The sequence below is a fragment of the Nelumbo lutea genome, chromosome 5 (genome assembly GCF_056320005.1).
Source record: "Nelumbo lutea isolate HS-2025 chromosome 5, American lotus-T2T, whole genome shotgun sequence".
Taxonomy (NCBI): domain Eukaryota; kingdom Viridiplantae; phylum Streptophyta; class Magnoliopsida; order Proteales; family Nelumbonaceae; genus Nelumbo; species Nelumbo lutea.
In genome coordinates this window covers 35107092-35119344 of record NC_142688.1, presented here as the reverse complement: position 1 = coordinate 35119344, position 12253 = coordinate 35107092, and positions in this window count along the sequence as shown.

Below are 12253 nucleotides of genomic sequence, written 5' to 3'. Positions count from 1 at the left end.
GTCAGTATTAAAAAATTAACGGTTAATCGAATCAATGAGTATATATATATATATCAGTTATTTTTTATAATATATTATAAAAAATCAAAAAAAACTGAAAAACCAACTAACTGAACCGAAAGTTAATTAAACCGATCAACCGGTTAAATGATCGATGGACTTTGGTTCTGTTTCGATTACTAATTTTTCAAAAATTAATACTAATGGTTTTTCAAAAAATCGGATAGTACTGGTTCAATTTCGATTATTGATTTTCCAAAAACCGGTAACTCAATGCTTGATGCAATAAGTAAATGTGCAGAAACAGTTTCAGACCAGACCCTACAGTTTTGTGGGGTCTGACCAGTGAAGACCCAACTATAATTGACACAGCTATATATCTTTCTATCTGTAATTTGACTAAAAACCTACTTATTTATTAAATTGACACATTTCGACACCATAATATTTAATATTACAAGTTTTATCATGAGAAGAATGGGGATATATGTTTGTAGTATACCAATTTGCATATAAACTTATCTCAACCCAATTACAATAAGGACACATAATGAAGACGTAGGCCCTATATAATTGGGCCGACTCAATTTTGGGTCAATCGGATGTGCCTAACTCATGGGCAGCCGATGTAATCCATGGTTGTAATGAGCAGTTAAACTTTGTTTAGAGAAAAACCAGTGTGATGAGGGAAGCAAGAAGATTCAAACAACATAGAAAAAGGTTATAATCGTTTCTTATTCTTGCATTATGTGTTGCTGTGGTTTGTTCTGGCACATCCAAACAACCAACCAAACAATGACTGCTCTAGATTCTGATGTGCCATTTCCTTCAGAGTTGATATATATGTGGACCTTGTCTCTGTAAATCGTTTTCCAGATGAAATTTACCTTTCATCGATCATCTAACACAAAGAAAGATGTGATCCCACGCGCAAACTGAGATATCTCCTATTTCTTGTTCATCATGTTGAATGTACTTGTGTTATATAAGGGTTTCTTAAAACAAACCACAGTTTACAGGCCCGAAGCTACTTCTTCATTATCAGAAAGCACTTCAACGATACCCAAAGATCTTGCCTCGCCCTCGGAATCTGGCTCATCATCAGTAGCGTTGGCCATCTCCTGAGTTATGCATAAAGTGGATATGGCGCTGATATCGAGCTCGGGGTACGTGTTCCAGATCATCCACCGGCTCAGTTTAAAACCCCTTCTGTACGAGTCCACCATCAAGTCATCAAAGCGCGGCGAGGCGATGTACTCATCGACGGCCTTCTTCTTGGTATTTTCGATGCCTTGAGAAAAGATCTGCGTCCTCTCCCTAATGTCCTCCTGAAAAAATTCAACCAGATGCTGCAGATCCAGCCTCAGGTCCGCCATGTGCTTCACAACAACCCCCATGGCCTCAGCATCTCTCTGAGACCTCGCCTGCTTGGCCATAACAGTGCGAGCATCCTCCTCAAAAGCACGAGCAGCTGCCTCAATAGCTCGGGAAATCGCCTCGGTAGCACAAAAAGCCTCTTCAACAACTCGCGCCTGCCTCGAGCTCCTCTCCACCTGAGCCGCTAAGGCATGGAAAGAAGAGTTCACCTACCAAAAGGAAAGAACAAGTGATTAAGAGAACGACAGCAAGAGGGATAAAAGCAAAGAAGCCCGATAAGAAATCTGACTCACCACCATAGTAGGAGTTGTAGCACGATAGGCGACCTGGTTCAAAGGAAGATCGGTCCACGCCACGATCTCCTCGGGGAAGGTGGCCTCCCTACTCTTCTGAAGATCGTAGTTCGGCGACAGTACGCTCCTCAATTCCCCTTGGGCTCTCGAGCCTGAGGGCCCAGCTCGCGTATAAGTGGACCCAGAGTAAGCGGGAGCACTAGAGTAGGCGGGAGCTCCCGTGTGAGTAGTCTGGCATAAGGGGCCCCTACCGCTTCTTGCATTGGAGGAGCCACCTCGGGCTCCTTGGGTGGATCCTCTGACAGGTAGTCTGGTACCTGAGGCTCCACATCCTGGGGCAGCTCGGCACGAGTTCGCTTGGCGATTCGCCTCCTCCTCTTCATGCCTTGAAACAGGTGCCCACCGCGAGTCCTTTCTGAGTCCACCACACCTACAAAAAAAAAAAGAGTTTGACATCAGAAAAAAATGAAAGAACAAAGAAAAACAAGAAACCTCTGAGCAAGGAACCTACTCGAACTCAGGCCAGCCATAATGAGCTTGGCCTCCATCAGATACTGATGGCATTTTAACCCTAGCCATGCCCAATGCCGGAGGCCTTTCACCGTCTCTTTATCAAGCGTAACATCGGAGTCAGGGGCGGTCATCCCCCATCCGGTCTGAAACAACCACCCTAGTACACTTCGCACCCCTAAGTAGTCCCGCTTCCACGCCGGGACCTTGTTAGGAAGTTCGTGCAAGAGCTTAAAACCCAAGCAAGGAGATAGGTAATACGCCCGCCTACGCCCGGGAAGGGGACCCGCTTGTCCCCACCAAGTCTAAAGGAAAGCCCTGTTCGCAAAATAGGGAGATTGTCCCCACCAAGTTACGAATGGAGTTCGGGTGAAGCTGGCCGACAGTAACGCCGAAGTGATTCATGACCTCAACAAGAAGGGGGTGAAAAGGCAGTCGCAGTCCCGCAGCGAGCTACTCCCAGAATATCACAATCTCTTCAGGACTGTGTTCCCAAGGAAAGCTACCCGAAGGTATGAAATAGGCGTACTCCCCAGGCAAGTTGTAATAGGTAATAAGGGATTGGATCCCCTCAGGCGTCATGGTCGAGGGACCAAACCTGTCTAACATCCGACCTCGATGAGAGGTAGACGCCAAACTGCCCGAAGTGGCTCGGCCTACGGGCTCAAACTCTTCCTCAAGTTCTACCTTAGGTTCGCTAAGGTTGTCAGGGGATGCAACTCAGTTTGTAGAACTTGCATCAGACCCACTTGAAGAACCGACTGAGCTATCCGAGCTAGATATCGAGGAGAAAAGATGGATTCTAGGAAAGTACTCACCTGGGAAAAGGTTTAAACAGACTACGGAAACTGGAACGAGCAAAAAACTTGAAGGCGAACTAAAAGCCTGGACGCCAACTAAGAGCCTGGATGCGAGTTGAAACAGGGACACGAGCTCAAGAAGCAAAGTGCAGAAGTGACAAAGCGACTGGGGTCCCCCACTATTTATACCCACAGTAACCGAGAACCAATAGTGCAAATCAAAGCCAATCGGACGGTCCGTAGTCGCGCTGACCGCACGTCCCCTGAGACCGAGACGTGATTGGCGCACATCTTTCTAAAACTGACGAAACACCAGCAAACGTCTTCCTGAAACTGACAGAACGTCGGCGCACATCTTTTTGAAACTGGTAGAATGCTAGCGCACATCTCCTCACATTAAAAACGGTAGCGGCGTGTTTTTTCAAACTCCAAAAGACCCGTTGTCACGTCTCCTAGTGGCACACTTTTTTGAAATTTAAAATAAGCACGCGCCGCCACGTCTGTCAGCATTTGTAGGCAGGTCTGTGCGTTTCCCATCTTTTGGGCGCTCGAGAAACCCAAGGAACCCTGAAAACGCACCTCGCACTATCAAAATTCAAAGTACGGAACAAATCTACCTGCCACCTCGCGAACTCCCCGCGCCAGGGCAAGACCCTTAGCACGAGGAGTGGAGGGCAATTGATGAAGGAAGATTTGGCCCGACCTCGTAATTACACAACACGTGGGAAGGGCAACAACTCGACATAACAGCGTGCCCAAAGCGCGAGCACCAAAGGGAGGAACTAGCAGTCCGAACTCCCTACCAGCAGTCCAAACTCCCTATTAGGAGCCCAAACTCTCACTTAGGCCCCAAGCCACACAAAGGGCAATAACCTAAACTGCCATGGGACCCGAACTGGCCTGCCCCATGGCAGTTCGAAACACACCTCTATCCGAACTCAAGATTTCACCTCGCTCACCACTCTAGCACTTCGCCTCAAGGAAGTTCGTATCCAGGGGCGGCGCACCTGACTGATTGGGGATCTGACGCTTGACAGTCGCACTTCAAACGGCCACCTGCCACCGCCATCTCCAGTTACAGAGACAGCTCCGACAAGGAGCAGTGGCGGTTCTGTCCCAACAGAGGGGATGACACCCGGACTAGCAGAGCACAGAAGTAATCATACCCGACCTAACAGAAGCCTCGGAGTGAGTGCGCGAAGTGGTTATAAAAGGCTTCCTACCCCCCCCCCCCCAAGAACAAGATATGTGAACTTTGCGCCATCTGGTTTTATCTCAATCTCATCGGGTTCCCCCTGAGTTCCCTCATCTTCTCCGTTTCAGGCTCCCTATTGCTCCAGTCAGAGGCAAGGTCATTGACAGCTAAGACCAGCCGGATTGCACACCATCAATTGGCACCATCTATGGGAAATGCTTCTAAACGCCTCCCTCTAGAACTCTCATAACCTCTTCTTCTTCCAAAAAACTCCAACACCCATGGCTTCTTCCAACAATGTCGGACGTGGCACAGAAACGAACACCACCGGGGAACAACTCCAAGTCCCCGTGGTGTGCATCGGACAGTTCACCATCCCCATTCCGGTGGATGGGTTCCCCAACTTGAATGCGCCACAAGCAGTGGCGCCCCTAAACCTTCCTGCCCTGAACATCCCTCTTCCACTCCCTATCGAATCAACTTTTGTTGAACCAACTGTTGTCCCCCTGGCAACTCGCCAGAACCAGTTTGACAACCTAATGCAATGCATGCGGACAATGCAAGCCCAAATGCAACAATTCCAGCAGCATCAACTCCAGCAACAGCAAGTACTACACCACCTCTCTCAACACCACTATCAGCAACAGTTCCCCCAACTACCCCTAAACCAGTCACTGCTTCCACCTCGGCACCCTGCTCTGAAGCCGGTTAAGGCCTCATCGAGGAGAAGCCTCCCAACTCCAGAACCCCCCTAATAGTCAGGCCTCATCCCTAGGCCGAAGGGAAAGGAAAATCACCCCCGCCTCATAGCTCGCAGGCGGGTCGGGAACCTCGCCCGCAAAGTCAGCACCTCGGCGCTCCAAGCCTGAGTTCCCTCTCACAGAGAACCGGTTCAGCACCCTAGCAGCAGACTATCGACATTCCGGGCCCATCGAGCTCGGCAACACAGAGGCCAGCAGCGCCAGTACCAGTCCCGCTCAACAACGAAGGCGCCGACGAATTCGTTGAACTACCACCCGTGTCCTGCCCGAGCTAAGAGGTAAGGAAGAGACGAGCTTGGACGAGGTAAAAGCGACCCTAATTCTCTCAGTTCCTTCCCCCTTGCATCAGAATTCCTGGCAAACCCCATGCCCAGAGACTTCAAACTCCCACCTTCGGACAAGTATGATGGGTCCTTTGATCCCAACGACCACGTCAATGCTTTCAAGTCCCAAATGCACCTCGCTAGGACCAGTGAATCATTGATAAGACTGAAAAGAACCCTATTTTTATCCCCTAATTTTCATCATTTTATACTACCTTAGCACTTAAATGCACTCATTACTCTTGTATTTCGATTCAGGGCAATAAAGAAGGCAATTGGAAGGAAACAAGCAAATTCAGGTGATTTTGCATAGTTTCGGCGACAGTTAGTGATCAGGGCCTAACTCACAATTCCGGACTCCGAATTGGGAAATTCAAAAAGCATTAGAAAGAAGAAAGAAAGGGCAATAACTTTTATGTTTTTGGTTTTGACTGATTCGGTCCGCATCGAGTACGAAACCGGGCCCAAAGTTGGAGCAAGTTCGTAGTCAGGCCCATTTAACAGCTGAAGCCCAACTCGTAGAAGAACTTGGAAGCAGCCCAAGTAGCAGAGAAGCCCAACTCGGATGCAAGAGTCTAGAGTCCTAATTCAAATGTAATATCCCAAGAGGGAGAGAGTCTTATTAGATCTAAACTTTGAATGTAATCCTATAAGGATAAGAAGGTTGGGGATTAGATAAGAGATAGGATAGGATCAAGACTCCCTAAAGATAAGATGATCTCCTAGAAGGAGTTGGAAAACAGCCCTCTCCTTTGGCTATATAAAGAGGGGGGCGAACCGGCTCTAGAATCACTCACTCCAAGATCCAAGAGATCATCAAGAAGAGGCCAAGAAGCTCAAGAAAGCAGCTCGGCTATGAAGAAGAAAGGCATGGAGATTGTGCAAATCATGAGTAGCTAAGCTTCTTTTTCTGGTTCAAGGGGGGAGGTTCGATTGTATCATTGTGAGGTTCTGTAGTTAATTTACTTTCTTGCTTTTTAATTCAAGTATTCATTGATTCTTGTGCATATTTTTATTGGATGTTGATGTTAATTAGTTTGACAAACTGAATTAATGTTGATCTTCCTACTGCTGTCCATGACTTCGGTGATCCGTAATTGTCATGAATAATGGTGCAAGTAGCAATTAGGTTGATTTCTTTTTGGGTCAATTGTTCGTGACATTCTTTGACCAATGTTTTAACATGATTCAACCTAAAGAAATCGATGGAACAAGATTCAGTAATTGCAGCTATCTCAATTATTGTTATTTTGGTTTAACTATTTTCACAAATCTTAATGCTATCACTGTTTAACATGGAACGCTATCGTACCCAGTTGAGTGGTGATAAGTGTTGATCGAATGTTGGGTTTGGTCAACTGAATTAGGAAAGCACAAGGTTTATTATGGCTATCCTAATAAATCTAAGGTTAAATGCTTGAAATGTACCTAGGATCAAAGGCCAATCGATTCAACCCGAACCCTTGAACTAGAATTCGGTAAGACCGATTTTCTCTTGTTTATTTAGTTTGTTATTATTTTAATTTTAGTTATTAAATTTCTCCACTCAATTATAATATCCATTCGGCTAAGAGATTACTGATTTGCTCCCTGTGGGATTCAACCTAGCACCACTTTTACTACAAATATCTTATTGTGGGACTAGTACTAATTTTGAGGGCTTCGACAACCTGTCAATCATGCATGTGTGTGGGCTTCACCACCACCTTCAGGGGGGTGGCCCGCACCTGATACAGGAACCTAGCCCCCGAGACAATAAGAAGCTGGACCCAATTCGTGCTGGTCTTCATTGCACACTTCGTTACCAGCAAGCGGTGCCCCAGAACCGAGGAAAGCATCTTCGGAGTAGTCCAGAGGGAAGGAGAAACCATCCAAGGTTACATCAAGCGGTTCAATGAAGCATGCTTGCAGATACCGTGATTAGACCCTGTGGTACAGCTTGCGGCGGCCAAGAGAGGAGTAACGCACAAGGAGTTCAAATGGCACATGGTAGCCAGCCAGCCCACAACCGTGACCGAATTTCTCAAGCTCGCGGACAAGTTCATGAGAACAAAGGAAGAAATCAACCAAAGAACAGAAGGCGGGGTCGAGAAAAGAAAAATAGAAGGTGAGCCCTCCAACCCAAGCGACAGAAGAAACCCGACCTGGGAGGCAAAGCCAAACCAGCCGTCCCGAGCTCCCTTAGCAGTTCGGACGGATTACACACCGTTAAACACAAGGCGTACCAAGATCTTGATGACGATCAAAGACGCCCTGTATGTAAAGTGGCCACCTCGCCTAAAGAGTAATCCAAACGAGAGAAATAAAATTTTGTACTGTAGTTTTCATAGAGACCACGGTCATAGTACCGAACAGTGTAATAGTCTCTGGGATGAGATAGAGGGACTCATCCATCGCGGATACTTGAGAAATTTTGTACAGCATAATGATAATAATAATAAGGCAGGTCGGCAAGGGGAACACGGAAAGGATGCCCCCGAATCTAGCAACATACTGACCGAAGCGTTGCAGCGACAGCCCCTAGAAGAGAGGCCAGTTCGGGGAACCATCCATGTGATAGTGGGAGGTTCCGTGGTGGCATAATGTGCTTCGATAGCAGCCCCGACGTTAGTTCGCGAGGCAGCCCGAGAAGAACAGAACCCTCCAAAGAGACCGAAGACAGAAGAATCGATCATTTTCATGGAAGACGACGCGTGAGGTGTCCACTACCCCCACGATGACGCGCTTGTCATAAAACTAAGGATCAGCAACTTCGAAGTCAGGTGCGTACTTGTGGATTCAGGTAGTTCGACGGACATCGTCTTCAAGTCAGAATTTGACCAGCTACAGTTGTAGAGAAGCGAGCTGAAGCCCACAAACACTCCTTTGGTGGGCTTCAGCGGAGAGGAGGTTAGGCCCCTCGGGAAGATAACAGTACCTGTGGAAGTCGACACATGGCCTTGCGTGGTCAGACTCAACCACGATTTCCTGGTGGTCGCGACCCCCTCCTCATACAATGCCATAATAGGGCAGCCAATTACGCATATTCTGCGGGCAGTGGTCTCCACCTACTATCTGGCAATGAAATTCCCCATAGACTTCGGCATGTGGGTAGCACGGGGTGACCACCTTGAGTCCCACAAGTGTTATGTTGCCGCCCTGAAGGAAAAAACTAAAGCAGCCGACGACCTCGAACTGGAGGGGCCTACGGAGCAGGGCGAGGAACGAGCTTCACCCACAAAGGAAACAGTTAGGATCCCGACCTCGGCTCTCGAATGCTACAGATTGGTGCTTTCATCAAGGAGCCTCTACAAACCGAACTGGTGAGTTTCTTACTTCAAAACTTAGATATTTTCGCATGGTCCACAGCCGATATGCCCGTTATTGACCTTGGCCTTATAACTTACAAACTTAACACTAACCCTGTAGTCAGACCAATTAGACAAAAGAAACGCAACTTAGCCCCAGAGCGCTGGAGGGCGGTCGCCGAGGAGGTCGAAAAGCTCCTCGCAATGGACTTCATAAGGGAAGTTCATTACCCGAGCTAGGTAGCCAACTTAGTACTGGTGAAAAAGGCAAATGGCAAGTGGCGCATGTGCGTCGACTACACCGACCTGAACCGAGCTTGCCCAAAAGACTGCTTCCCCCTCCCCAGAATTGACCGCCTAGTGAATGCGACCTCGGGACATGAGTTGCTAAGCTTCTTGGATGCCTACGCAGGCTACAACCAAATCAGGATGGACCAATCCGATGAGGAAAATACCAGCTTCATAACCGAGTTCGACCTGTACTGCTACAAGGTCATGCCCTTTGGACTAAAGAATGCTGGGGCGACCTTCCAAAGACTTGTAAATAAGCTATTTCGGCCCTTAATTGGCACGAAAAGAGAATGTTATGTAGACGACAGGGTCGTCAAGACGCAGTTCTCACAGGAATTAATACAAGACTTAGATTCTGTCTTCCAAATTCTGCGTCAATTTAGTATGAAATTGAACCCCAACAAATGTGTCTTCGGTGTTACCTCGGGTAAGTTCCTAGGGTACATTGTCAACCGGCGTGGTATTGAGGCCAACCCGGACAAGATAAAGGCCATCCTAGATATGAGACCACCCCAAAAAGTAAAAGAAGTTCAGAGGCTAAATGGTCGCATAGCCACTCTGAGCCGCTTCATATCCAAATCAGCAGACCGTTGTCTGCGTTTCTTTAAGGCAAACAAAGGAAAAGGGTTCAAATGGACCCGAGATTTCCAGCTCACGTTCGACGAGCTAAAGAGCTACCTCACTACTGTGCCAACCTTAGCCAGGCCCGAGGAGGGCAAGGTCTTAGAACTGTACCTCTCGGCAAGCGACGAGGTGGTCAGTTTGGTACTAATAAAAGAAGTAGATCGGGTCTAGCGGCCCATCTATTATGTTAGTAAAATTCTACAGGGAGCAAAGATGAGATACCCGCAGATAGAAAAGTTAGAATATGCACTAGTAATTGCAGCTCGGAAACTCCGTCCATATTTCCAGGCTCACACCATCATCGTCTTGACTGACAAACCCCTGAGGCAAGTCTTACTCAAGCTCGAGGTTTTCGGTCAGCTAACAAAGTGGGCCATCGAGCTCAGCGAGTACGACCTCCAGTATAAGCCATGAACTGCCATTAAGGCCCAAGCCTTAGCAGATTTTATTGTCGAGTTCACGTTCAGCCTCGAAGCCCCTGGGCTGGTTGAGCCCGAAATCCCCAATTCGGGTGAACCTGGTGCTCCCAAACCAATAGAGTCCGAACCCCGTGAAGTAGCAGCCAGTGTGGCATCTCTCCTAGTTAGGCCAAGCACGAACTGGAATGAGGAGCACTGGATCCTTCACGTAGATGGCTCCTCGAACCAACAGGGCAGCAGGGCTGGAATAGTCATACGCAGCCCGGGTGGCATGAAATTGGAATACGCACTACGCTTTGAGTTCGCGGCATCCAACAACGAGGCGGAATGCGAGGCACTGATAGCCGGACTGAAACTAGCGCAAAAGGTAAGAGCAAAGCACATAGTTATCTGTAGTGATTCCTAGCTCGTGGTCAACCAGGTTACGGGTGAATACAAAGCACACGAGCTCTCTATGATTGCATACTTGGCAAAAGTAAAGGAGGTTCTACTCAACTTTCAGTCACACTTCATCAGGCAAATTGCGAGGTCAGAGAACACTAAGGTCGACGCCCTGTCCCGGTTAGCCAGCACGAGTCACAACACCATGAGAACCGTGTACATAGAGGACTTACCTCGGCCTAGCATTCTTGGTGGGGCAGAGGAGGTCGCTCCCGTCCTTGAAGCATAGCCGAGCTGGATCGACCCACTCACGAGCTTCTTGCTAGATGAAACCCTCCCTGTGGACCGCAATGCAGCCAAGAGGGTGCAGCGCCAGGCAGCCAAATACATCATAATAGACGAACAGTTGTACCAACGGTCCTACATGCTCCCCTACCTGCGCTACTTGTGACCTGCCGAAGCCGAGCTCGTACTCTATGACACTCATGAAGGTCTGCGCGGTGGACACCTAGGGGGCAAAGCCCTCGCCCAAAAGGCACTTCGACAAGGATACTACTCGCCAACGATGAAGGCAGAAGCTGTCAAGCTTGTCAGAAAATGCGACAAGTGTCAGAAGCACGCCAATATCCACCATCAACCTGCTTCCGACCTCAAATACCTCACCAGCCCATGGCCCTTTGCGCAATGGGGCATCGACCTCCTAGGGCCATTCCCACCAGCAACAGGTGGGAGAAAGTTCCTAGTGGTGGCAGTAGATTACTTCACAAAATGGATAGAAGTTGAACCTCTGGCAACGGTTACAGCCCGAAACATACAGAACTTCTTTTGGAAGAATATAGTATGTTGCTTCGGGCTACCTCAGGTACTGATCTCCGACAACGGCAAGTAGTTCGAGGATATCAAGTTCCAAGAATGGTGCCAAAATATGGGAATTCGTCAGAACTTCACATCGGTCACACACCCGCAGGAAAATGGTCAGACAGAAGTAATGAACAGAGCCATCCTCCGTGGACTGAAAGCACGACTAGACCGAGCTAAAGGGTTGTGGGCAGACGAGTTACCAAGTGTTCTATGGGCTCACCGAACTACGAAAAAAACCACCACGAGAGAGACCCCCTTTAACCTCACCTATGGCACTGAAGCGGTAATCCCAGTGGAAATCAAAATACCTACACTACGACTAGAAGCAAATGACGAACAGATAAACGAAGACGAGTTACATACCAACCTCGACCTACTGGATGAGGTAAGAGACCTTACGCACATCCGGACAGCGGCCTACCAGCAAAAAGCAGCTTGGTACTACAATGCCAAAGTAAAGAAGCGGAGCTTCCGAGTCGGTGACCTAGTTCTCCATAAGATCATGGTGCCCGAACCCGACGTAGGCAAACTTTGACCAAATTGGGAAGGGCCCTACAGATTAAAGAGAGCGCTCGATGGGGCATACAAGCTTGAAACCTTAGAGGGCAAACAAGTACCCCGAGCGGGGAACATCGTCAACTTAAGGCAATACTACCTATAGACCGCCAAGCGAAATGGACGAAATTGCTACCAGAGCCCAAGGGCCAGGATGCCGAGCTAACGAAGGAACCTCGGCATAGGCAAGCAAAGAAAAGTCAGCCAAAGGCTTAGGTGAAGTGGAGACACAAGTATTAAACATCAAAACAGGTCATGTGAGTGTAGTAACCCAGGCAAGAAATAGATCTGGTATATGATCAGTTCGGCAAATACGGTCAACTTGGGAGAGAACAACCAACACTTAACCAAAAGAAAAGTCATTCAATTTCAATATAAGGGAATGTACATTTCAAAAAAAAAAGTACATTTTATAGGCCCGGAGATACTTCTTCATTATCAAAAGGCACTTCAACGATACCCCAAGGTCCTGCCTCGCCTTCGGAATCTGGCTCACCATCAGCAGCGTTGGCCATCTCCTGAGTTATGCGTGAAGTGGATATGGCGTTGATATCGAGCTTGGGGTACGTGTTCCAG